Raw genomic sequence first — 27500 nt, 5'->3', positions numbered from 1 at the left:
CAAATAAGAGAAATTTCAACATGATAAGAAATAGTTTTTGATTATATCTGAGTACAGGTACTAATGCTGAATATAACAGTTTTTTTTATTTTTTTTATTTTAGATTTGCAGCACCATTGTTAAGCCTTCTTAAAGACATTCGGTCATTCATTTATAAGGAATGTTGTTGTTGGAGATTAAGCAGCCCGTTGACTTATAATTAACTAGTACATTTTTATTTTCCTTCACAGACTCCATCTATAACAGTCCATCTGTGAAAATAATAGCTTTCATTTAATGCATGCATCCAGCCGTGCAGTCATGCGTGTCCATATACACTGAGAGAGAGAGAGAGAGAGAGAGAGAGATTCTATTTCTGTTTTGCCTAGTGCAACAGTATCTCAGTCATCTTATGAATTAGGCACACTTACAGGAACTGAGGCCATTACTCAAAATGATATTTTCGATTTCAGAATCATATTGGCTTCATCTTCGATTAGAATCCATATAAGAATGCTTTCCATCCGAAGCTATATTCTTGATGTTCATAATGTTAAGCGCCTCAGCGGCGTGGTTGGTATGGTATTAGCGTCCCATCTCGGTGGTCGCGGGTTCGATTCTCGGCCATTCCATTGAGGAGTGAGAGATGTTTATTTCTGGTGATAGAAGTTCACTCTCGACGTGGTTCGGAAGTCACGTAAAGCCGTTGGTCCCGTTGCTGAATAACCACTGGTTCCATGCAACGTAAAAGCACCATACAAACAAAAACAAACATAATGTCAGACTACTAAGCTTAGCACAGTTATTTTAACGATTTGTCATTCAGGAAGGCAAGTATTATACAGAGCGCATAATTAATATTAATAAGGCAAGTCACCACAATAACATGTTCCAGATATCACATTCCTCACCTTAGACTTCTAAATATTCGACGGGAGGAATCATCACACCGATGATTTATGCAAAGCAATTAGGAATTTATCTCATACTTTTAAATATTCGTCGGGAGGAATCATCACACCGATGATTTATGCAAAGCAATTAGGAATTTATCTCATACTTTTAAATATTCGTCGGGAGGAATCATCACACCCATAAATGCTAAATATTTAAGACTGGACGCTTCGCTTTCTATACTCATGAGAGAATCCAACAATAAGTGCTGCCTGAAATGTACAGGTGTTCACACTGGACTAATTACCGACACGGGGCTGGTGTAACGTTCTACCTCCCTCAAGATAGACTACGAAAGATGGGGGTCACTTGACTGAATTCTACCTCACTAATTTATTCGTTTATTTATTCTTTTTTTGTGGGGGTGGGGGCCGGGCGTAGAAAACGAAGCCTATGAAAGATGGGAGCATCGCCTCGCCTATATCCGTTTGAAGTTTTGTCAGGAAGCAAAGAAATTAGCACTTAAAAAAAATAATAATAAAAAAAAACACGGAACCGATTGAGAAAACTACTACTGACCGGGCATTAATAATTAAAGGAAAAAAAACGAGGACCACTTTTTAAAATGTCAAAAGACCGTGGCATTGACCCACTCCCTCCTGCTAGGTGTGTGTGTGTGTGTGTGCGTGTGTGTGTGTTGGTTTTTCGTCGTCTCCAGTGGAAGAAATGTGGCTGAACGTAAAAATAAATCATTAATAAAATTAATAAATAAATAAAATTGAGAAAAGAATAAGAATATTATAAAATAATTTACGGATTTTGCCCTCGGGGTCGATTCCACTTGGATATTTCGTATTTCTTTTATTTTATTTTACGTTATCGATTCTGTCACCAATTATTTCATGAGTTCAAAACCTCTCTGAGAAGCAAGTGAAGATTGCTTGGGAATTTTTATAAATGCCGATATCAATTGACGATACACTTTTAGTACGATTAGAATTTTCTTTCTGGAATCTGCCGATAAAAACAGCTACTGTTCGAGATCCACTGACTCTGTACATGACGACGCACAAATATCTTATGAAATTAAATAAAAAAAAAATAAGTAGTATTTAGCGTGATATTCATTCCGTTTCGAAAGATGGAAGAATGGATTTTTACCTAGTAAGGTCAAATGGATGGCCAACAAATGTTACCTTATTAACCTCAGTAATAAAGCACAAAGAGAGAGAGAGAGAGAGTCATCGTCATAGATCAAGCCAGCCTCGTGCTGTCACGGGCTCTTGCTCTAGAGCAACCTGTAAAGAGAGAGAGAGAGAGAGAGAGAGCAGGGCTAAGGGAAAGAGAAAGAGGGAGATTATCACAGTGGGACATAAACAGCAGGTCAACATCTAGAAAAATGACCTTCTTTTAATCAGAAAGAAGTGGGTAACCACTTACTCACCTTTCCCGTGTGTAAAACATCAAAAGTCAAGGCAGTGAATTCCTCCTGCGACGTCCAGATCGACACTTTCAGTTTCGACTCTCTCTTATATTAACTTGATATATACTAATTAATTACGACACCAAAGTTGGGGGGTGGAGGGGAGAAGATTTCTAATGCACTCGGGCCGTGTTCCACATCACCACGGACCGGGTCATAAAGAATCCCTTAGGATTACACGTTATTAAGTGAACTTTTACGAGCTGTCAGACTGGGTCACGGAGGACTGATGGACTGACTAACCGCTTTGTCTTTTACTTCTGATTTCTCTAATCAAGGTTTTTTTTATTTAACAGACTTTTAAAATCATGTATCGAGAGAGACTGGATTCAACTATCCAAGATGATTTTAATGTGCTATAATGAAACGGAATTGCCATGCTATTTCCCCCAGAAAATCATAGTTTTTCTGTTTTGATGCTGCTATAGCGTCTAATTTTAGTTTTTTTTATTACCTTCATGCATCTCAAATATCATTCATAACGCCATGTATCGTAAGTAGGGGTTGTAATGAAGGCAAATGCTTGAAGACGATGACTGAGGTCAAGACTTCTAATTTCAGTTTATTTCATTACCTTCATGCATCTCAAATATCATTCATAATTCCATGTATCATAAGTAAGGGTTGTAATAAATTGGCCAAATGGATAACAACGCTGACTGAGGTCAAAGCGGTTGCAATGAGATCTTGCTGAAAGCGGAGAGACGGAGAAAGCCAAGACGGACCTTTTTTTTTTTTCCGGCAAATGCAAATTCGCTTGCATATTCATATCGACCGAAGACCTTATAGAAAGAGAAAGAGAGAGAAATAAGAGCAAGCAGCATAGACAGCATGCATAAGTAACTCAGCAAGAAGCCAGTTTTTGCAACGAGAGGAATGAAGATGCCACAGGAATCTCTAATTGGAGATGATATAAGCAGTTAGTTCACCTTCCCAGGAAGAGAGAACACAGAAGGAAGGGAAAGCAAAAACAAGGCAAAGAAAGAAAGAAAGAAAAAAAAATCCGGGCGAGGCTTACCTTGCTTCGGAATTCTACAACTGGAAACTGGGAAGGTCATTAAGAGCCTGAAAGCAAGCATCCCTGGGTCCTGCTCTCATTCCTAAACCGTACCCCCCCTACCCCCACCCGGCCACCCCGACCCTTCCCAATTCCCAACTTCCCTAAGCTCCTGATAATACTTGCCGGGTCGGCAACTACAAGGAAAGCGATGACAGCCACCCCTTTCCCCGCCTACCCTACCCCTTCCCACTTACCCACCCCTACCTTTTACCACTTCCCCACCTACCCTTATCCCTTCCTCACATACCCCAATCCCTTCGCCACCAACCCCTACCACTTTCCCACCTACCCATACCCCTTCCCCCAACAGAGTGAGACGGGATCTTCTGCTACTATGGCAAAGTCCATCTAGGGCCTCAGCTAAAGGACGCTTTCTTTTCCCTGGCTCTCTTCTAGCACACTTTCTTCTTGTGTGCTTTCACTCCCACATTAAAGAGAAATTAAGCTGAAGAATTTATTTTGTTTCAATAATAATAATAATAATAATAATCATAATAAGTAATAATAATAATAATAAATAATAATGAACCAAACAAAAACTTCTTTCAGTTTTCTTCTGAAGATTGAAAAAGAAACCCACAAAATCACTTTGTAACTTGTTTACTTTACTTCTAAGTATTTACAATTAGTTTGTGGAGTAAAACTAATTGTAAATACTTAGAAGTAAACAAGTTACAAAGTGATTTTGTGGGTTTCTTTTTCAATAATAATAATAATTAATAATAATAATAATAATAATAATAATAATAATAATAATAATAATAATTATAAATTTCATTCCGGCATAAGCCGTAGGTATGCGAATAAATAGAAAAATAAGTGTGAGCATTTAATACTTTACTACCAAGTAAGACAATCAATGACATTTATCTTGCAAGCGGATTGCTAAGTAGCATAACAGAGAACGACCCTGTGTGTAGGTGCAAAACTCACCGCCCGCTGGGGGGAAAGATATTCATGTTTTCATTGTTGTTGTTGTTCATGCAGGAATTCGTCATCCAATATACAATGTAATGCAGATATTTTTCGTAGCGTTATAAAAAGTTGGTTATATATTATAATATATATATATATATATATATTATATATATATATAACATATATATATATGTGTGTGTGTGTGTGTGTGTGTGTGTGTGTGTACCCAACTTTTTACAATACCATACGAAAGGTAAAAAAAAACAATAAATCCAAAAGTATAATAAAATCACGAAAACGGACCTACGGAAATGAATGAGCCATAACAGCTCTTCCATGGAGCCCATGTAGTTTTAGGTAAAGCCAGCCTTAAACCTTATGCCAGCGCACGATCTTCCTCTACCGGCCAGCCAGTGAGCATCTGAACACCATGTGTAACTTAACCTCTCAAAGATGCAAATTGGCTCCACGAAGACATTCGAACGAATTCATGAATGAAAATGAGGTCGCCTTACTTCACCGAGTTACTAGAAACGGAAAAGAATCAATGACTACTTTAGCTAACATGAAGGAAGTGAGCGTTTTAAAGCCAAACTACTATGATTACAATACATTACTTCCGTGAGGGTGGAATATGTTATCCGAATAGCCGGCAGCAGGACGTTTTCCAAGTCGTGCACATCCGCTGGTTGCGTAAGAAAGCGTACGACCCTCAGTGAGGACTGAGGTCTCTTTCGGGGATGATTTCTGGAAGAAATGAGCGATGGCAAGGACGCCCATCGGCATGCAAGTGAATCGCAATGATTCCCAACGTGGGACGTACCAGGGGGTAATTTGATTTTAGAGGGGAGGGGTGGGGGCGTTGCTGCAATTCGAGAATGTTTAAACCAATTTAATGGCCCTTTAGGCTTCCGCCACGCGAGTATAAGAATTATATACATCACCACACGGGGCCAAAAAGAGTTTGGGAGCCACTGGGTGACCGTGGAGTCAGTGGTCGTATCATTGCCTCCGCCCGCGGAGATATGGCGATTTGATCTTGGGGCTCGTTATCTGCTCGTGTGATTACGGTAAACAAGGTGTGTATTCTCTAGGCCGTGACGTTACGCCATCATCGGGAGACTCTGGGGATATTTTCCTTCTGGTGTTGATATTGGTTTAATGAATTTTGGATTAAGACTTGGTTGGTTGTGTTCAGGACGGGAGTTTAAGTCCTATATATCTATCATTGCATATGCGTATGCGTAATTGTTCTGACATTTTTATAAATCTTGTTCTCTCTCTCTCTCTCTCTCTCTCTCTCTCTCTCTCTCTCTCTATGTATGTATGTAGTATATATATATATATATATATATATATATATATATATATATAGATATATATATATATATATATATATATCCACTTCCGTCTGTCACTTCATTTAAGATATTGGCATAGCCTCCATAAAATTCAAAGGGAAATTAAATATCTCACATTACGAAGGACGAACAGACAGAATAACAAGCAGTTCACCCGTAATTAATCATCTGAAACGGAAGCTTGCGGTTGCCTGTCGCTTTCTAAAGGAAGGTTGATAACTAACATCATCACAGATTATCTCAACGTCACCAATGAATCGTCCTTGAGAAAAAAAAAACTCGTGGCATTGACGCCATCTGTTGGCCATCAAGGAAAACATGACTAAAGAGGCAGATCCGAATTATACGACGACTTCTGAGGCGTTGTTGTAATGAAAAGGTCAGTTGCTGTGACCTCCTCCTCCTCCTCCTCCTCCTCCTCTGTCCGCTAAAGAAGTTCGTATCGACGGGGATCGTCTTACGAATGCCAGAATTTTTCTTTACTCGAATCGACTATATCGAAAGGATGAATGTAAAATCATCCCCAATACATATTCATGTTACTCGTTTCCTTCATTCGTTGCTGTCTCACAAACCAAGTATTTCATTTGTTTATTTACGCATGTCTTTTGTGATCATAGTTGGATATCCCTTAGCGAGGTAGTGCTGCCTGTATACATCACGCGGTGCACTGCAAGCATTACTTAAAGCACGGGGTTTGCAGCGTCCCTGCGGCCCCTAGCTGCAAGCCCTTTTCATTCTTCAGCAACACCTTTCATACTTTTTACCGTACCTCCGTTCATATTCTCTTTCTTCCATCTCACTTTCCACCCCCTCCTAACGACTGTGTTATTATTTTCAGCGCTAAATGATATCGTAGGTCCCAGCGCTTTACCTTAGGCCTAAATTGTATATTCCAATTCGTATTTGAATATAATAATTTGGTTTAGATTTCCTTCGAAATAAGATTGTTGGAAATGCCAAATACAATACGTCAAAATCAACATGCAATTTAGACGAGGTCGATAACCTAGAAATTGATATTAAGCTTAGACTAAGTTCTCCTATAAGGCCGGATAAAAATTCAACAATGACAAAAGACAGCAAGGACAGACATATATAATAATTCAATCTAATAGTACGAATAATGAGTCCCCCTCGTCCTTATCTTCAATTGTACTTAAAACAAAGTGCAACCAACCAGCGTATCTTAAGCATACGAAGTCAACCGTGAAGGATAAAGGAATTTCTGATAACGTAGCTGGCCAATGCCAATGTCACTCTAATTATATATATAAAAAAAGAATAAAGAAGAACTTCCTTCATTAAAAAATCACTTAAAGAGTAAGAGTCCTTGTTCCTGTTTTAATAGCCGAGCCGAACGAACCGACCGACTGGCCTTTGCATCGAAAGGGAGGACAGATCTCGAATCTCGTGTCACCTTTTTGTCAGTTTTTGCAAGATCCAGTTTCCACATGCTAGGATTAAGAAGAAAGCTGCTGAGGGTTAAGGAGGAAGCTGCTGAGGATTCAGAAAGCTGCTAAGGATTAAGGAGGAAGCTGCTGAGGATTAAGAAGGAGGCTGCCGCTGAGGAGTAAGGAAGCTCCTGAGGATTAAGAAGGAAGCTGATGATGATTAAGTAAGAAGCTTCTGAGGATTAAGAAGGAAAATGATAAGGATTAAGAAGGAAGCTGATGATGATTAAGTAGGAAGCTTCTGAGGATTAAGAAGAAAGCTGCTGAGGATTAAGGAGGAATTTGCTGCTGAGGATTAAGAAGGAAGCTGGTAAGGATTAAGAAAGAAGCTGCTGATGATTAAGTAGGAAGCTTCTGAGGATTAAGGAGGAATTTGCTGCAGAGGATTAAGAAGGAAGCTGCTACTGAGGATTGAGAAGAAAACTGCTGATGAGGATTAAGAAGGAAGCTGCTCAGGATTAAGAAGGAAGCTTCTGAGGATTAAGAAGGAAGCTGCTACTAAGGATTAAGTAGGAAGTTGCTGAGGATTAAGAAGGAAGCTGCTGATGATTAAGAAGGAAGCTGCTGATGATTAAGAAGTAACTGCTGATGATTAAGAAGGAAGCTGCTGATGAGGATTAAGAAGAAAGTTGCTGATGATTAAGAAGGAATCCGCTGAGGATTCAGGAGGAAGTCACAGGAAGAGTCGGACTTTCGGAAGTCCGAGGAAGTGATCCAGGTTTCCTCGTTCATGGGAGAGAAATCGAGTCCTTGCAGAGGACAAAGTGTGTATCATTGTACCGTGTAACCATAAGGCAATTTACCTCCCCCCATCCTCCCTCCCCACTCAATTTCCCAACCCCCAACCCACTCGGGTTGTACGGTAGGTTGCTCCTCTTCGCCTTACTGTGGTTTTTATTTTGTCCATGTTTCCTGAATGTTTGCTTTGCTGTGTAAAACTATTTTTACTAGATATGAAAAATGCCGTGTTCATGTTTATAAATATGCTCTTTGGTTTATATACTATTTATGATGAATCTGTTTTACGAATTTATGTAAGAGTATGCAATTAGAATAAATGTATATATTTAGATATGTAATATATATATATATATATATATATATATATATATACATACATATATATATATATATATATATATATATACATAGATATATATGTGTGTGTGTGTGTGTTTGTGTGTGTATAGTTTCTATACACAAACACACACACACTTATATATCATATACTCTAATATATACATTTAAATTTAATTAGCGTATCTGTGTAGATTATATATATATATTATATATATATGTTATATTTATTCTAATTGCGTATATGTGTAATATATATATATATATATTATATATATATGTTATATATATATGTATATATATATACATACTATACAGATAATATATATATATATATATATATATATATAATATATACATATATGTGTAGTGTGTGGTGTGTGTGTCGTGTGTGTGTGTATATATATATCGAGTACTGACGTGTATATACAAAAGATCCCAGATGAGAAAATTTGACAGTTCCTAAAATATCTCAGAAGTAACTAGTTTTTAATCCGCTTTTACAAACCGCACCCTAGATAAAAACTAGACAGACAATATAGTAAACTTTCATGAGAACTTATCTGTAGCTTGTTTTACTAATAATATGTCAGACATCGTCCTGAAAGAAAACGTCCTCAGTTTCTCTACTGGATTCGGTTGATGGCGCAGAATGAGTCGTACCATTTAGAAACCCAGAAAATATATATATTCAAATATAAATGACGCTTTTCATAAGCGTTGATTATTAATGATTAAGTGAGCAGTAAAGAAAATTAAATTAAAAGAGAATAAAACGGAGGCGAAGTACAAAGCACATAACTGAAGTAATTCAAATGAATCTTGATCTTGTTATCCCTCAGAAAATTATACTACTAGAATGCCAGGGACATTTTCTCTTTTTCTTGGAAGAAATTAGGAAATAGCAGCTTAAATTTATGGCTTTTTTAATGCGTTTTTTGATGCATTACGGGCATTGCTTTATTATATGGTTATCTATACACAGACACACACATTATACATATATACATAATATAGATTATATATATTATATAATATATATAATATATATATATATTATAATTTAACTAGATATATATGTTATATATTAACATTAATATGTGTATGTGTAATTCATATATAAGCAGATATATACGCACACACACACACACACACACACACACAACACACACATATAATATATATATATATATATAATATATATATATATAATATATATATATATATATATATATATTCAAAGTGTGCTTGCATGTTGGTCATAATTATTGCAAGAATATTCAAACTCAAGTTTACCGATAAGCTCCCCGTTTCTCATAAATTAAGGAGGCATTTGCAAACGGGGAGAGAGAAAGAGACAGAGAATAACTACCCGGATGTGGCACTAGATGATAAGAAAAATACCCAGCTCCGTTTCAATGAAGAAACAGCCTCCTGGGTATACACACTCAGTAGAAGTCGAACTTGAAAAAGTGAACAGAAGAATTCTCAAGCCTATGATAACTGATAATTCCAGAATGCATCGCCTTGTTATTTTTTCACCAGTAAAACTAGTTTCGAGATATCAAGGCAAGGCGTTGCTTGTGCTATTTTGAATTTGGTACTGTGAAGTAAATTAGAGTATGACGTAAAAGTGAAAAAAAAACCCACTGTGGAAAATGTGAGACTTCAGATTTGAGAGGTTCTGCTAGTTCCAGAAACTGACGGATAAGTTTTTTGCTCGTTCTCTCATTCTTGTGTGAATTAGAATTTTAGATTTCAATTATTATTTTCGACTCTCAAGAACAGCTTGTCAGAAGGAACGCATAATTGTTTTGTGATTACTTATTCATGGTCAAGAACATAAAAATGAAGATTTTAGTTTTGTCTCGATGCTTTCAAATTTCAACTTGTCATTTTTAGATATTTATTTCCATTTTACTTACAATATTTTGACAGTGCTTAATCGAATCATGCACAGTACATATCGACACACTTCGTCAGCTAGAAGCTCCGTGAATTAAAAAAAAAATTGCTAGTTTTTACACCTGACGAAAATAACTTCGAATAACTTCATCTCCCCAGTGCTTTAACTATTCATAGCTCCTTAATTCTTAAAAGACATGATAATTTCATAATGAAAGGTCATTATGTCTAATGACAAGTAAAAGTAATCATATGAGACCAAGTCATTGCAGAAACCGACACGGATTATTTAAGCAAATCCATACGTAATGAAATGCGTATATTTTGTGCTTGACTTTGCAAAGGAAAACTTCTGGAACAAGTCTCTGAAATCTAGGATAAGAATGCTGGATTGCAGACGGCCTTCATCAACAATAAACGACTTTTTTTTCTTTTGCTAACTTTAGATAGTGAACTTTAATAAAACTTGAATGTTATCCATTCATTCATTTTCTTTATGTCAAAGATTCACGTTAACCCTGATAGAGTGATCGATGGTTTTCAAGCAGTCATTATTTGAACGTTTATGGCAAACTTTGACGAAAAATTGCCTTTAGTCTCTTTGAGAAACCTGTTTTTAGCGATCACGGTTTTCGAGCAGTTAATATGAGAATGTTCCACGTAGGGAATTAGTGCCGTTAGTGCACCTCACGTGCTGAACTGTAGGCATTACTTGAGGTTTCTTTTCAACATCCCTTCGACCCCTAGCTGCAACCCCGTTCATTCCATTTACTGTACCTCTGTTCTTATTCTCTTTCTTCCATCTTACTCTCCACTTTCTTCTAATAATTGTTTCATAGTGCAACCGCGAGGTTTTCATCCTGTTACACCTTTCAAACCTTTCGACTGTCAATTTCCCTTTCAGCGCTGAATGACCTCATAGGTCCCAGCGCTTGGTCTTGGGCCAAAATTCTACATTCCATTCCATTATGAGAATCTTTACCGAAAAACTTTTCCGAATAATCTCATTGAGAACCCTGTTTTCAGTGATCGATAGTTTTCGAGCAATTATTTTTGGAACGTTTAGGACAAAAAAGTTAGCAGATAATTTAGTAATCTCTTATTTAAAAAAACAAAAAAAAAAAAAACGAACTACGTTGCGTTGGACAACTGAAAAAAATTAAGGTCATGAGCGAGGTCAGGTTTTTTTTTATGTCGTAGTTTTTTTTTTTTTTTTTTATTTTTTTTTTTTTTTTTTTATAGCACGTTTTCTTCAGGAACAGATTCGATAGCAAGTGTGTTTTTCCCAAGTATGGGAGTTTATTGGGAAAAACCTGCTACAAGTCAGATGATTGTTAAACGTACATGATTCATCTCTCAAGTATACGAATGAAAGATTTTGATCTGTGCATTCAAATCGGGTTATCCTCTCTATTTCCTATTGTAAAGCAAACCATTAAATTACTTTGTTAATTTAACTCGAACGATATTAGATAAAAGGGTGAATTCTGTAAAGTAATTATTTCATTCGTATTCTGTTGCTATTAAATTTCAAACGAGTAGAATATACTGGAAAAAAATTTACATTATTGTCGTGTATATATGCTATCTAAATATGTATATATATATATATATATATATATATATATATATATATATATATATATAGATATAGATTGATAGATAGATTATACATACATACACGCCTTCATGCACGCACGGTTATAACAATGTCATATAATAAACTGAGTTTATTTCCAAGAAAAAAAAATACTTCCAAGCGATTCGAAATAAAGACGAAAGAGATTGCACTACTTTTCACTTTCATCGTGGCCATGTGTGTGTACATATATATATATATATATATAATATATATTTATAATATATATATATATATATATTCATATACATAAATACATAAGAGTATATGTATATCTTACATACATTCATACATTACCAGTAACGACACACTTCTTGAAAATCGCCAAATCAGATACATCATAAATGGCACTAAAATAAGTACACAAATAAGTAAATAAATAAATAAATAAATAAATAAAAACATGAACTCGACCATTCTGACATAACTGATCACTGGACTCGAGGGCTCTCGTGACAAGCGTCTATCTAACAAGTCAAACATAATCGAGGTCAACTTATTCAACTGATCTCGTGAGGATCGAGTCCCTATGATTATTGTTGATGTTTCGAACATCTGATAAGACTCCGAACTGAATCTGGCCTTCATGCGCGAAGTGCAACGCTCCATTAAGTACAAGGTTTTTTTTTTTTATCAGTTAGGTGTTTTACAAAGCTCTAAAATGTTTGAAACATTGTTGGCTAAAACGAATCCTTCCTTGTGCATCGGTAAATTCAGTTATTGCACACTAAACTAAATTGACATCACTGCTTTTATTTTGTCAGAATAATTTTACTTTTTATATATATATATTTGTGAGGGATGGGGTTCTCCTTAACAAATTTTAAATCAAATGCACGTAGTGTGTATTTATAGATATAATTTTATGATATTTTGATATATATTATATATATATATATATATATATATATATATATATATAAATGTTATACATAAATTCTTCTGTTAAAATAGGATACGTCTCAAGTATAAAAGGCCCATTATAAGGATTATAATTCGGTTGGAGTTAGTCCACCGAAATATAGTCCTTAGCTTTAAACCAGAGTGTTTTAATGGGCCTTTTATACTTGAGATATATATAATATATATATATATATATATATATATATATATATATATAATATATATTTCCTATAAGAAACTTCTTATAAATATATTCATTTATCTTTTTAGTTTTCTACTTAATTCTATTATGGCGTCAATAACCTAGTTGTTGAAACAACAGTTTTAGTACTCGTAAATCAATTAATCTACCAGGCTAATTAAATAAAGAGATTGTACACACTTTGTTGTTGTCAGACTGACTACAATGAGACCACAGCACTCGTTTAGCCTGACTGCATCAAGTGAGCTGGTCTTTCGGCGTTTGTGCAATGCAATATTCATACCTCAGCCATTTTTGTCCGTCTGTTTGTTTGCATGTTTACTTCGGTCTTTCGGCGTTTGTGTAATGCAATATTTTTTACCTCAGCCAATGTTTGTCCGTCTGTTTGTTTGCATGCTTACTTAGCTCTTTCGGCGTTTGTGCAATGCAATATTTTTACCTAAACCAATGTTTGTCCGTCTGTTTGTTAGCATGTTTATTTCGGTCTTTCGGCATTTGTGCAATGCAATATTTTTTACCTCGGCCAATGTTTGTCCGTCTGTTTGTTTGCATGTTTACTTCACTCTTCCGGCGTTTGTGCAATGCAATATTCATACCTCAGCCAATTTTTGCCCATCTGTTTGTTTGCATGTTTACTTCGCTCTTTCGTCGTTTGTGCAATGCAGTATTCATACCTCGGACATTTTTGTCCGTCTGTTTGTTTGCATGTTTTCTTCGGTCTTTCGGCGTTTGTGCAATGCAATATTCATATCTCAGCCAATTTTTGTCCGTCTGTTTATTTGTATGTTTATTTGTTTGAAATGAACCCGAACGTAAATGCAGATATAGATTTCATATCTATTTTTTCATTTAGTTTAGCGTTCTATTTTCTTCGCTTTTTCCTAATTATATTGCTTTTATTCTTTTTTTGTTTTATTTGCAATGTCGTCACGCTTTTTACAAGCAAGAACGCACATCGGCATAAGGCCACCTTCATCTAACCATAACAAATTATGCTTTATAACCACACCTTCTTAAAGTATAATGATTTATTTATCTTATACCGACTGGTCTGAAAAGAAATATACAAAATTAAGGTTAAAAATTCCGTGCCCTTTTTAGGAGGCTTCAAAGCACGTTTTGGCACCTAGAAAAACAAGGAAATTAGACGGGATGACTTGCAGACATTATACTCTGGAACGTGATGCTTGTTCTGGCATTATAGCTACTATGTCATGTACCGTTTTCTAAATTATATGTATCGCTATTTTTTTTTTCGGTTTTGTAATATGTAATATTTCTCTAGGAACTGATTTAGTATACACACGCAACACATCAACACATATCTGTATATATATATATATATATATATAATATATATATATATATATATATATATATATATATATATATATACAGATATGTGTGAGTGTGTTGTGTGTGTATACTAAATCAGTTTCCTAGAGAAATACTACATATTACAAAATTATATGTATCGCTATTTTTTTCGGTTTTGTAATATGTAGTATTTCTCTAGGAAACTGATTTAGTATACACACACACACATCACACATATCTGTATATATATATATATATATATATATATATATATATATATATATGTATATATATATAAACATATATATATATATATATAAAACACGCACATACACACATGGTGTAATTGCTTGTGTGTGTGAATATGCGTGCCTCATCTCAAGACGTTTTTCTGTGGTAGATATAGCAGAGTAATTGAGCTGAATAGAAAAAAATGCATATTAAAATCAATGCTTTTCCTCTCTCTCTCTCTCTCTCTCTCTCTCTCTCTCTCTCTCTCTCTCTCTCTCTCTCTATCTCTCTCTCTGCCTCTCTTCTTCAGTTACTCCCTGCTTCCTTAAAACACCTACAAATCAATTTTTTTCTCATAACTAACGAGGATCTCAAATCTGAATATAGATACCAAGCCTGTCACAGAATCAAACCAAAGTAGAAAGATCAGTTAAAGGCCGGTTAATCTGGATTTTTCTCTCTGATTGCTACACGAAAGGTTGGGACCCTGAAAACAGAAAAGAAAAAAGTTTTTATTCTGTTAACAAAGTTAAAAGAATAGGTAACATATGCCTAACAGTTACATGACATTAGCGTGTGAGTATTTTTAGTCATATATACATATATATGTGTGTATGTATGTATGTATGTATTTATGTATGTATATTATATATATATACCTATGTATGTGTATGTATGCATATATGTATTTGTATGTATATATATATATACCTATGTATGTGTATATATATATTATATTATATATATATATATATATATATATATATATATATATATATATATATATATAGTATATATAAAGTTACTCATGAATAAAAAATTGGGCACAATTTACAAAATAGATCGATCACTAGCATCAAATAGGTAAAAAATAAAAAAAAATCTAAAAACTTAGATAAATGAACTCATTCTAATTCAATAAGTGAGCAAGCATCTCATAAATAATTAGGTTTGACAATGTAGCATCCACGGCGACCTTCCCAAACTCCTTCTTTTACTTTCGCATGAATTTGAGACCAAACTGACCACCTTGCGGGCTTGCAGTCTTTAAGCTATGACTGATCGCATTTCAGGTCAACAACTTCTGCAAGCAAAGGTCTGGAAATGTCAGTTGCTTCTTCTTCTATGCATTCTGGGTGCGTCGGGGGTACGATGCCAGATAATCTTTTGTAAATCAATCAGTCGGTGTGCCTTCGTTGGAAATCCAGGAGTCCGTGAAGGAAATTCGTCCTTCGGTTGTGACAACTCCATTGTTTAACATTTTCATGGCGCTGCATTCTCATTTTATGCTTTGTTTTGCTTGGGTAGCGCTAATTGTAAGTCTACTTTTCTCAAGGCTTTCCAAGGCAGACCTGCTTCTTGTCATATCCATTTGTTGATTCGCTAATTCTTTGTTGGTTAACTGTAATTGTTATGAGTAGCAGGATATGTCTCGTGCCAACATTTTTCTGTTTCTAAGGGCATAAATATTTCATTATTAGAACGCGCTGTATTTAATAGTTGAGGTTGATTGATTGATTGATGCAAAAATGTACCATGGCGTCACAACAACTTAGGTCATCGACGCCGTGTTCAATAGTTAATGTCGGTATATACGAGTAAATATATATATATATATATATATATATATATATATATATATATATATATATATATATATATATATATATATATTATATATATATATATGTGTGTGTGTGTGTGTGTGTGTGTGTGTGTGTGTGTGTGTGTGTGCGCGCGCGTGTTACACATTCACATACATTCAAAACCACACACTCGTATATATATATATAATATATATATATATATATATATATATATATATATAGTCACACACAAATACATAAATCTAGATATGTGTGTATATGTAAGTGTGTATGTAATAATATGCGCAATTACAAAAATACATTCGCGTTATCCGCTTACGTACAAAAAAAAAAAAAAAAAACAGATCTAGCCGCTGTGCTATATCGAGGCCTTTGAAATCGAGATCGCCCTCTCTCGTCATATTGCCGTTCTCGCTCTGCCTTCGGGAATAACCTTTGAACTCGATAACCTGAGCAAGGTAATCACTCAATTGCAAAAATATCCTACTTTTTAAAGTCTATTCTTTACCCCAACCTGAAGGGCACCCACTGCTTTCATTTTCTTTTTTCTGTGACCCATCCGCTATATAATTTCCGTTTCGTCTCTCATTTCGTTGCCTCATATTCTATTCATGTTGCTTCGTCCGCTTCTGTTACCTGAGTGATTGCCTTCGTTATTTCTCTTATCCACTCGTGTAACTCTTTGCAAGTTACCTCATCTATTCTTTCAAAATTTTCGTCTTTTTTATTGACCCAGCTCTCGTCTTATGTCTCTGGTTCTCTTAGTTTCCTGTTTTATCATCTTCCCTTACCTTGTCTCTTTCATCTTTCGTGTATACCTATCTGCTTTTCCTTTGAACATTTTCCAACATCGGAAATTATTGTTTCCACGGTTCTTATCATAATTCCACGGTTCATCCCATACCTTAAACTAAAGAAAGTCAATACTTCAACTACTTTTATTTGCTTAACAAATTCCTACAAGTGATTTTTTTTTTTTTACTTATTTCTCTTCTCTTCTTTTCGTCTGCATTGTTCACTAGTCTGGCTTTTCAGTTTTGAAAATTGTACAGCGTTCTCTCTCTCTCTCTCTCTCTCTCTCTCTCTCTCTCTCTCTCTCTCTCTCTCTCTCTCTAGGATTCAGGCAGATCTTTAGGACAAAATATGATGATGATCACAATAAAGAAAAATTGTTTTAAACCATTAATAATATAAAAACTCTCACAATATATTCCTTACAAAAGGTAACTTCATTCTTTTCTGGAACAATAAAACGAAGAATAGTATATATGGAATAATTGACGCTAAAAATAAACAGGAGAAATTCAAGAATACATGAAGACTGAAGGACACAGGAAAACCACTAATGGTTGAATGAAGATGAAATCACAGCCACAGCTGTCAGTATTAATCCAGAAAACTAACCAGAAAATTCTTCGAAGGCCAATTCACGGAGGGAAATAGTTTAAGAGGCTTGTTCTCCATAATGTGGGACGAGGTCATTATCCAGGAAATAAATAGGATGATACAATTGAGACTTAGAGCGCGTCAACTTTTTTTAATGATAAACTAGTCCGGACTATCGAGACTAGACTGGTTTTGTGATAAAGACTATCGTGTTTTCGTACTGAGAGGTAACTATACTCTGTTTTTTTCATCTGTCTATCCGCCTGTGGTGTTTTTGTATGGTAACACTGCGTCCCGGGCTTTAGCTTACATTCAACGATTATAATAATATCCTATTTCGAATATTAACGGTGTAATTCGCATACAGTAAATTATTAAAACACTTTTCAGTTACAAATGTACACCCAGATATCCTTTTATTTACCTAAAACACACACATAGTGTAACTATCTAAAGCCTGGGACGCAGTGTTACCATACAAAAACACCACAGGCGGATGGACAGATGAAAATGAGCACAGATGAACAAGTCAATCTACAACCCTTTGAATTCTATAGTATATGGAAAACATTTACAAATTTTTTCGCATAATTATTGTTACTGAAAGCAGAGATATTTGATATTACATTAATATTTCTTGACATTGTTATCATCATTCGGTGGCCGTGACTTCATTTAGTAATTGTGAATTCATTTAATTCGTCTGAATTTAATTGTCATTGTAATTGTATTTATTGTCATTGTAATGCTCAAATTAGGACGCAAGGAAAAAATCAATTTTGATAGAAATTTTTCTTGTACATTCAATGACAAAGATTGTTTTTATGCACTAACCTGATACAATCCCCTAATATCATTAATCATATTTTAATGACATATGACATGATATTACATTTAGGGTATGAAAATTAAAGCAAGGGAAAGTTGAAGGAGTGGGACAGTTAGGAAGCAAGGGATTCAAGGTAACAGCTAAAAAGTAAAGGGCAAAAGATACACCTCAAAGAGAGCGCCATCTACAGTGCGCCACGTACGACACGCTTAAAGCAATAGTAGTAACACTTCCTCTCCCACCCCTACCCGACAATAGGAACAAATAAATAAGGAGCCAGATTCCTTCTTCCCCGAAGTCCTATCATATTTTTCAGGTTCATTCTTTCAAAGTAAATATTTATGAAAACCTTCTTTTCGTGATATTGTGAAAGTTTCGAAACCACTCGACTAAATTCTATCTGGACCCCCTTCTATTATTTCAGGGTTTCAAAACCATTCGATATTATTTCAGGGTTTCAAAACCATTCGACTGTATTCTACTCGGACCCCCTTCTATTATTTCAAGGTTTCAAAACCATTCGACTGTATTCTACTCTGAACCCCTTCTATTATTTCAGGGTTTCAAAACCATTCGATTTTATCCAACCCGGACCCTTCTATTATTTCAGGGTTTCAAAACCATTCGACTGTATTCTACTCGGACCCCCTGCTATTATTTCAGGGTTTCAAAACCATTCGACTGTATTCTACTCGGACCCCCTGCTATTATTTCAAGGTTTCAAAAACCATTTGACTTGACTTTATCCTACCTGGACCCCATTCAATTATGTCAGCATTTTTTTTCCTTATCCGGACCCCCTTCTATTATTTCAAGGTTTCAAAACCAATCGACTTTATCCTATCCGAATCCACTTCTATTATTTCAAGGTTTCAAAACCATTCGACTTTATCCCAGCCGGACATGTTCCCATTCCTTGTCAGGGTTTCGAAACCCCTTGAACTTTATCCTGGATCTTCGTTTTATTGAAGTCTTGACTCTTGAAATCTTTGTTCGGGAATACCCCTGTGTGTGTGTGGGAGCTATATTTCCACACCAACACTTTCAGGAGCGGACCTGACATTTATCGGAATTTTGTGCAAATGTTACGTAGCCTCACAAATGCCAAGTGTGTTTCAATACGAAGTGCGTGAGCTGTTGGTTAAAAGGAGAGAGAGAGAGAGAGAGAGAGAGAGAGAGAGAGAGAGAGAGAGAGGGAAATATTGTGTATTTTTGGAGTCTATTTCAGCCTATGATGAAAGGCCCCATCCCCCAACCCCCGCCAAGAGAGAGAGAGAGAGAGAGAGAGAGAGAGAGAGAATGTTATGAGTATATCATTTTGGAGTCTTTTTTGGAGTCTTGTGGTGGAAGAAATAGAGAAAAAAGGAGAGGGGAAACATTGTGAGTATATTTTTGGAGTTTAGTTCAGCCTATGATGGACGGGCTCCTCCCCCCCGGGCCCCCACCTCACCAGAGAGAGAGAGAGAGAGAGAGAGAGAGAGGGAAATGTTATGAGTATATCATTTTGGAGTCTATTTCAGCTTCTGATGAAGAAAAAAAATTAAGAAAGAGAGGGAAATGTTTGTGAGTATATTTGGAGTCTATTTCAGTCTATGATGGCAGAAAAAAAAGATAAGGAAATGTTGTGAGTATATTTGGAGTCTATTTTTGTCTATGATTAAAAAAATGTAAGAAAGATAGGGAAATATTGTGAGTATATTTGGAGTCTATTTCAGTCTATGATGGCAGAAAAAAAGTAAGAAAGATAGGGAAATGTTGTGAGTATATTTTGATTCTATTTCAGCTTATGATTGAAGAAAAGATAGGGAAATGTTGAGAGTATATTTGGAGTCTATTTCAGTCTATGATGAAATTTTTTTTTATTACAAATGAAAAAGGAAAACAAAACTGGGGAACAGACATGACGGATTGAAATACCGAAAGGGAATTTTACCTCCTCATATTTCCCCCATTAATGAACCTTTACTTTTGCGTCAGTGGCCGTTTGACCTTTGCACTCTTTTCAGCCGAATTGCTCGTGAAGTTCCAACCACCACCACCCCTTACCACGCCCCCGCTAACATAACTGTCCGACTCGAAGCGCGTGATTGGCATGAATGGAATTCCAACAAGAAAATGCTCTGGTATTTTTTTTTTCTTTTTGCTCTTTACTACGGACAGCCTTTTTTTGTATGTTCTTTATTTCCTCCGCTGTTTTCCCTTATTTTTATTCATTCGTCCAGCGTCATTCAATTTTATTTAATTATTCCCCTTTATCGTTCGCTATCTATTTTCCTTTATTCACTCTCCATTTTATCTAATGTACATTAACGTGTTTTCCCTTTATTTCCTTGTTAACTGTGTAATAAAACACCTCACATTCCCCACTTATCTTCCCCATTAAAGCATATCTGTCATTCTTTATTTCACTCTTTCAAACGCTGAATCTTTCTGTTATCTTTCGTTATTCAACCCAAAATGACTTAATCTATTTTCTTCCGTCGAATTCGGCTGATCCACCCAACTCCTGAAGGGCGATTTGGTCCACCCCTTCACCCCCTTCCTCGTGGGGGCTGTGTGGGGAGGTTGGGGGAAGGGGGAGGGGTATCCTGGTAAAGGACCCTGGAGGATACCGAAGGACTCCCATTGTCGAATATGCCCCTAACAGTATAATCATTTGAGCATTCCTCCCCTCAAGGAGTCAAGTACATCGGGAAAAACTCCCTTTGTTGGCGCGAAGGTCGATATCTTTTCTTTCTTCTTGTTTCTTTCTTGCTTACGTTTCGACGTTGTCGGTTACACGTTCATGAGAGGTATTGTCCGCATGTGTAAACTTTTTATTTATATCCTTGTAATATAGGAGGATGCGTTGTTATCCTATCGTGTTTGATCTAAGAATGTTGTCAAATTTATCCCCACATTCTAATGCAAATCATCAAATTCCTTCCTTCTGCCTGCCTTGCACATATCCTGTGATTGATCTTTCTGCCTTCCATTTACCAACAAGGTCTTGCTCTTGTTCGGATTCGCTTTCAACTTCCTTCTCTTCAGAAAAGGTTCCAGTTCTTTCATTAGTATCCACGGTTTTGTCCAACATCAACAACCAACGTTGTATCGTTTCCACACTTCATTTTAAAATGTCTCTTTTTATCTCACAACTTTGCTCTTAAATTTTTCATGTATCTGAACTCTCTCTCTCTCTCTCTCTCTCTCTCTCTCTCTCTCTCTCTCTCTCTCTCTCTCTCAAACAAGAAAATATTAAGTAGCAAGGAAAACTTAATTCACCCTTCTCTCAAATCTACTTTTACACCAAAGCACTCTAGTGCCTGTGTAATCTGACTCGCCACTCGCTTTCATCATTAAGAGTTCAACACCTTCTCATATATGCGTTATGTACATTCATATTTACGTATATGCGTATCCTTGAGAATACACCTTAATTTATGGTCACAAGTCGTGTGTGTGTTCTGGATCTTTTTCCTGAATCTTGAATTCCCGTCAAAATAGCTTATCTGTGATATGATTTACTGCTTCATCCAAGGCGTGCAAGTTCATTTTTTAACCAGAGCTCACTGGATCTCAGTGCAGTGATTAGGTCAAGTGAAGCAAGCGCTAGACGAACCCAGACTTATAAATTTGGACGAAGGACACGTCCTGTCGCAAAGAAGCTCGTCCAAAAACTGTTTATAGATACGGCCTGATCAAGGACCAACAGCTGCGCTGACGCAGGGAGATCAGTTTGGTCTAACAAGTAAACAGGAACAACGAGATTCGGTAATTCTGCTTTCAGGACTCCCAAACGATTATGTTAATGCTGACTGATAATTATGCCATTTGGATCTGTTTATTTATTTATTTTTTTTTTATCTTTGATCTTTTGTGAATGTTTATATATATATATATATACATATATATATATATATATATATATATATATGTGTGTGTGTGTGTGTGTGTGTGTGTGTATGCATGTATATAGTATATAACTATGCATTAACATGTGTTCAAATAAAATCATACATCTTCCTTCCATTTCTAATCCATGGGTTCGAGCTATGTCAACTGGAGTTCAATGCATTGTCTATGAATACGTATGAATATGTGTATGTATTTATGTATGTAGGAGGTTACTGGTCGGTTTTTAACTTACTTCCTAAATTCGATTTTCTTTTGAAACGTAGTGTGAGATTATCCGTTTTTAATCCTCTGACAAAAACAACAAAACGTCTAAAGTTTTGGTCAGGTTAATGAACAGCGGCGCGCGGTCTTTACTCGTAAACGTCAACATGTTTACGGAAGCAGAAGTTGTTATCAAAGTTAGTAAAGAGAGTGATTGCCTCATCCCTTCAGCGTTCTTTTACGCTTCAGCGCGCGTGCGTACGCGCATTCGTGTCTTCAAGCCATTTGTGGTTACTTCTCAGATTCAGATAGCGCAAGGAAAGGAGGAACCTCTTTCTAACAAAACACTACCTTATACGTAAGGGTATTTGATGTACTCTCGACAAGAAAAGTGAAGATACAGTTTTCATTAGCTTTCGTTCATCGAATTTCCCATTTGTTTTTACTGAAAAGACATAATATCGCTAAATTTATTCTAGAATATGAAAATACACTACAAATTGTATCATATAAGTTAAAACTGCAAAAAAAAAAACCGTTCGGATACTTAAAAACACGATATATGTGCGAAGTATTGGAATTTCTCAAATGGATTCGTTCATAGAGATCTGGTAAATAGAATGTGAATTTCTGATTGTAGTACTATGTATCACGACGACAATATTTACACGTTTTCCTTCATGAACGGGGATATTCTTGCATCATCGTAAGTGGTGAATGCAATTATTTTAGTTTCTACAAACTCATGTTTGTATTCCAAAGCGATTAAAGTTAGCTGACGTCAATGGCAGTCAATGTTGCGACTGCTAAGGTAGGTTGAGCAAATCTAGCTGTATCCGCAAGAGCGTTTTCTATGGTGTAAGGAGGAGACCTAGAACTTCGAGCGGGAAAGCACAAGTCACACTGGTACCGGCTTACGTAACGGATTTCACACTTTGATTACTTTGACGTTGACATGGATCGAATGCTAGTTGCTGTTTATAAAGCTAGTGTTTTTAAACATAAATCTTTATCAAGGTTAAAGTAGCATGTCAGCTCAAAGATTTTCTGGCTATATGCTCCCATTACAAAGCAGTTCGTAGTAGCCTACAGCCCTACACGACTGCATTTCTTTGCCGCGAGGCTGAAAGATCTCCCAACACATCAGCATTTTTTGCACGATATAAAACTTTAATTGCCTGTGCAATACATATTGAGTTATTTGCGGTAATAAATATTTTTACTTAACTCAACTTTTTTCGTGAATGATTTGTGGATGAAACCCGATTTTCAAAAGTACAGACTATATCAAGAGAGAAAGAATGACCGCAGCCTGTCAAAAATTTTCCACGTCTTGTTTACAATCTTTGAATGTAACAGCAACTGTCGAATGAAATCAGGATTAGGGTATGAATTTCTTAGAAAATTAACTTGAATATTATGATCCTTCAAATTTTATCTAGCATAGTGCAGCACGATCTAGGCAGTCATTTCACCCTGTTTCCCAGGTATCTGTGCACTGACTCACCGCTCTTTCCTCTGCCTTTCCCCGTCACAAGTCCGTCACCAATACTATAATTCTCTCTCTCTCTCTCTCTCTCTCTCTCTCTCTCTCTCTCTCTCCACTTCTGAAACATACTTTAAAAATATATATTACCACTAAATCTCCCACAGAAAATATAATGAAATTAAGTAGTTATAAATAGGCCTAAGCTTTCACGTAAGCAGATTTTGCTCTCTCTCTCTCTCTCTCTCTCTCTCTCTCTCTCTCTCTCTCTCTCTCTCACCACATTTGAAAAAACATTACCATTCCAATGTTTATTCAAAAGTAAAATATAACGAATTCTAAGTATCTCTAGAGCTAGGGCTATGGCCTATCGCTCTCTCTCTTCTCTCTATCTCTCCTCTCTCTCTCTCTCTCTCTTTTAAGATTCTTTCCCAATCTCTCTCTCTCTCTCACTCTCCCCACTTTTGAAACATTTGAAAAAATATTATCACTTAATCTCTCAAAGTAAATATAATGAATTAAGTATCTCTATCGATAGGCCTATGCTTGCCCGCTCTCTCTCTTTATCGTCATAATATTTCATTCTTTACTGCACTGTTCCTCACGATTTCCACAAGTACTGCCCAAATTTTAAAACACTTCCTCTCATTGTTTAAGATCCGTCTTCAATTACGAATGAATTTTACGTCAGTTTAGTGTCAAACATTACTTCTAAATAAGGTTTCATAGTAGGTTTTAAAACAGGATGATCGATATTCTGCCCTGAACTGACGTTACCAGACCAACGAATAATATAGAGCCTGTTTCTACATTCAAGTATAAATGATTATAGGACCTCTACAGCATCTTTATGGTGTAAAGTTAATGGAAATCTAGAACAACAAACGCTATGATTTTGAAGCTCCGCCCCCTTTCTAGAGTTGCCAGGTGTGGCATTATTGAACAATATATGTCCGAAGATTTAAAAAACTGTATCTTAACTTTCCTTGCCGAGCATCCCAGTTTTATTTCGATTTCGTTCACTGCTCTCTGAATCTATGGGGTACAAAATGGACTTTGCATGAGCTTCCCTCTGTCAAAACTACCTATTGCAATAAGTATGTAAGTTTTGATGCATAAGCTAATTATCTTTTGATTTAATGCACTGTTTTCTGAGTCTGTGGGGTTCATTATGCAGTATCTACAACCCTGTATGCAAATGTGGATAAATAATGCATGGACTGCGGCCTCCACTTCAAAGAAAATCTTATTAATAGCTGTAAATATGTCATTTAAATTTTGTAACAAACATTTTTTCATTTGGCCAATAGTAGCTGACTCAGACAGTCAGTTGGTGTTGCAATTACAGTGGTCAGCGATGTCTCTCTATCTAAGACTATGCCAGTCATCAGATACATCTATAAAAGAGTGTGGTCAGCTAAGTTAATCCCGGATAAGAGATGTTGGCTGAGAGCAGAAATACAGTCCCAACATTGCAAAACAAATGAATAATTTGAATAATTATGCGACTGAGTTGTTGAAGAGGTTGATATCGCAATGGCATTACAAAAGCTCAGGTCGACGAACATGCTACTGCAGCGAACTGCTATTCAGGTGGAAAAGGCGAAAAAATAAGGAAGTCAACTCAGGACTATTTCTAAGACACTGAAAAAACTAATATACATTAGGACTATTTTCTGATTTCTTTGTTGTCGTGCATCGTAAACAGAATACAAAATAACTTCCTGGATACAGATTACAGGCATTTCTGTAGCGCAGTTAATTTATCGTCCTTTCACTTCATTTTCCTCGAGACTAGACAACACGGGCCTTCACTTCCTGTAAAGAATAATAGTAATAGTAATAATTCTTCTTGGTAAGCAAGCTATAAGTACCACTTGAATGTGATATTTACTTTGCATAAACAGTGAAGAGAATAATCTTAATGAGAATCTTAGATTCACTTTTGAATAAACCAAGAAAGCCTATGAGTGGAACTGACTTTATGTCTGTTACAACTTATAACTTCTATTTATTTATTTATTTACATATTTATTTGTTTATTTTTTCATTTACTTATCTGTTTATTTATCTATCTATTTGCCCTCTCCTTAATCGCGACCTGAGACTGGCTCGAGAGTGTAAATGCCCAAAGACAGATTTTGATAACATATACATTTGTCCTCTGCTTTTGTGTATACAATACACACAGCGGGGTTACATTTGGTTTCCAAAGCGCAGGGCTCTTTTTGCCATATATATATATAATAATATATATATATATATATATATATATATATATCTATATATATATATATATATATATATACACACACACATACTTAGAGCCATTAAAAGGACGAGCCCAGATGATAATTCTAAGACAATCAAATAAGGTTTCCCTTCTACCCACCATTAACTTTCGTTTTAGGACAACCTCTCCTGAGACAAAGCTGTCCCGTTAAAAAAATCTTTCAAATTCTATAATGATTAAAGAGCCGTAAACCTTTCATTCTTGAAAGGAGAAACCCTATAGAAAGTTTAGAAAGTACCTGTGAGACTTTCTTTTTCCTATTTTCTTGTTTTTATCAAGGGAAGTAGGAAATTATAGAAAGCAACAACTCGAGAAGAGAAAGTAGAAATGAAAAAGTTGAGGTCTGTAGATGGACAAGGCAGAGGAAGGTACAATGAAGAACTAAATGAAAGAGAAGCAATCAGTGTTTCGACAGCAAAATTAAACCTGTTGGATCCAAAGGTAGAAAGGCTGTTGGCATCACGGGACATTTGTTTAGCCGTAGAGAATTTCGACAAACTGAGCGAGGGATCACAGGGAAAATCATCAAGAGGAGTAACGCAAAAATATGCAACAGATACTAACGGTGAGAAATAAACGATAAACAGGTAGTGCTGTTTGTGTGGAAGGTAAGTAATGATGATGATGGACTTAGTGCAGATTGCAGGGTTGTGTGCCCACGATAGCGGTTGGCCCTCAATCAAACCGTTACTGTGGAGAGAGAGAGCAACGAGGAACTACCCACCAGGACCATGCAGGTACCAGGAATGTACTTGAGTCTTAGCGAGTGTCAGGTAAGATATAGTGGCCGCTGCGTCAGGCATATTTTAGTTCTCTGTACAATCATTCGGCGTCTTTAGTAAGAGAGAGAAAGAGAGAGAGAGATCCTACAAGCTCTCCCGAGAAAGTTTAATTTGATCAGAAGATATTGCCTTCTCTGTTCGACCCTGTTATTCAACTTGTTGCTTTTCACAAACCAGCGAAAGCCATTGGGAACTAAGAATCCATCTAAACAAGCACATACAAAGCGCTTAAATAGCAGTGCTTGAACATGATGACGCAATGCACTTCCAGTAACTTAGATACAAGGGTGTTTTCGTATCTGTGACCGGATTTCACCAGTTTCGCTCAACTCGACCCAGATAACCCGGCTTTCACAGAGGATGCCCCAATCGACACCCCTCGACCTCGACATGACCACAAAAGAGGTCGCGTAGCCTAATACCGGCGGGGAGTAACTGTGCAGAAAAAAAATGGACATTGTCGTACATCCCCTAAACAAGATTTTCGCCTGCAAATTTGGGAAGAAGAATCAAGCATAACAGCTCTCCTTTTAGAAAGTCTCGTGGGTGTTGTCTTGTCCCGCTTTCCAGTCAGAGGCCAGACTTTCGTCGCTTTC

General features: G+C 36.1%; 1 protein-coding gene across 1 annotated transcript in view; it reads left to right on the top strand.

Moving 5' to 3' along the window:
• LOC135197819 (uncharacterized) overlaps window positions 1-27500 on the top strand; it is a 68546-nt gene that overhangs the window by 20317 nt on the left and 20729 nt on the right. The window lies entirely within an intron of this gene.

Source organism: Macrobrachium nipponense, chromosome 11 (assembly GCF_015104395.2).
Source record: "Macrobrachium nipponense isolate FS-2020 chromosome 11, ASM1510439v2, whole genome shotgun sequence".
NCBI classification, from domain to species: domain Eukaryota; kingdom Metazoa; phylum Arthropoda; class Malacostraca; order Decapoda; family Palaemonidae; genus Macrobrachium; species Macrobrachium nipponense.
Note: the sequence above shows the minus strand (reverse complement) of the source record. Positions and strands in the feature narration are given on the sequence as shown.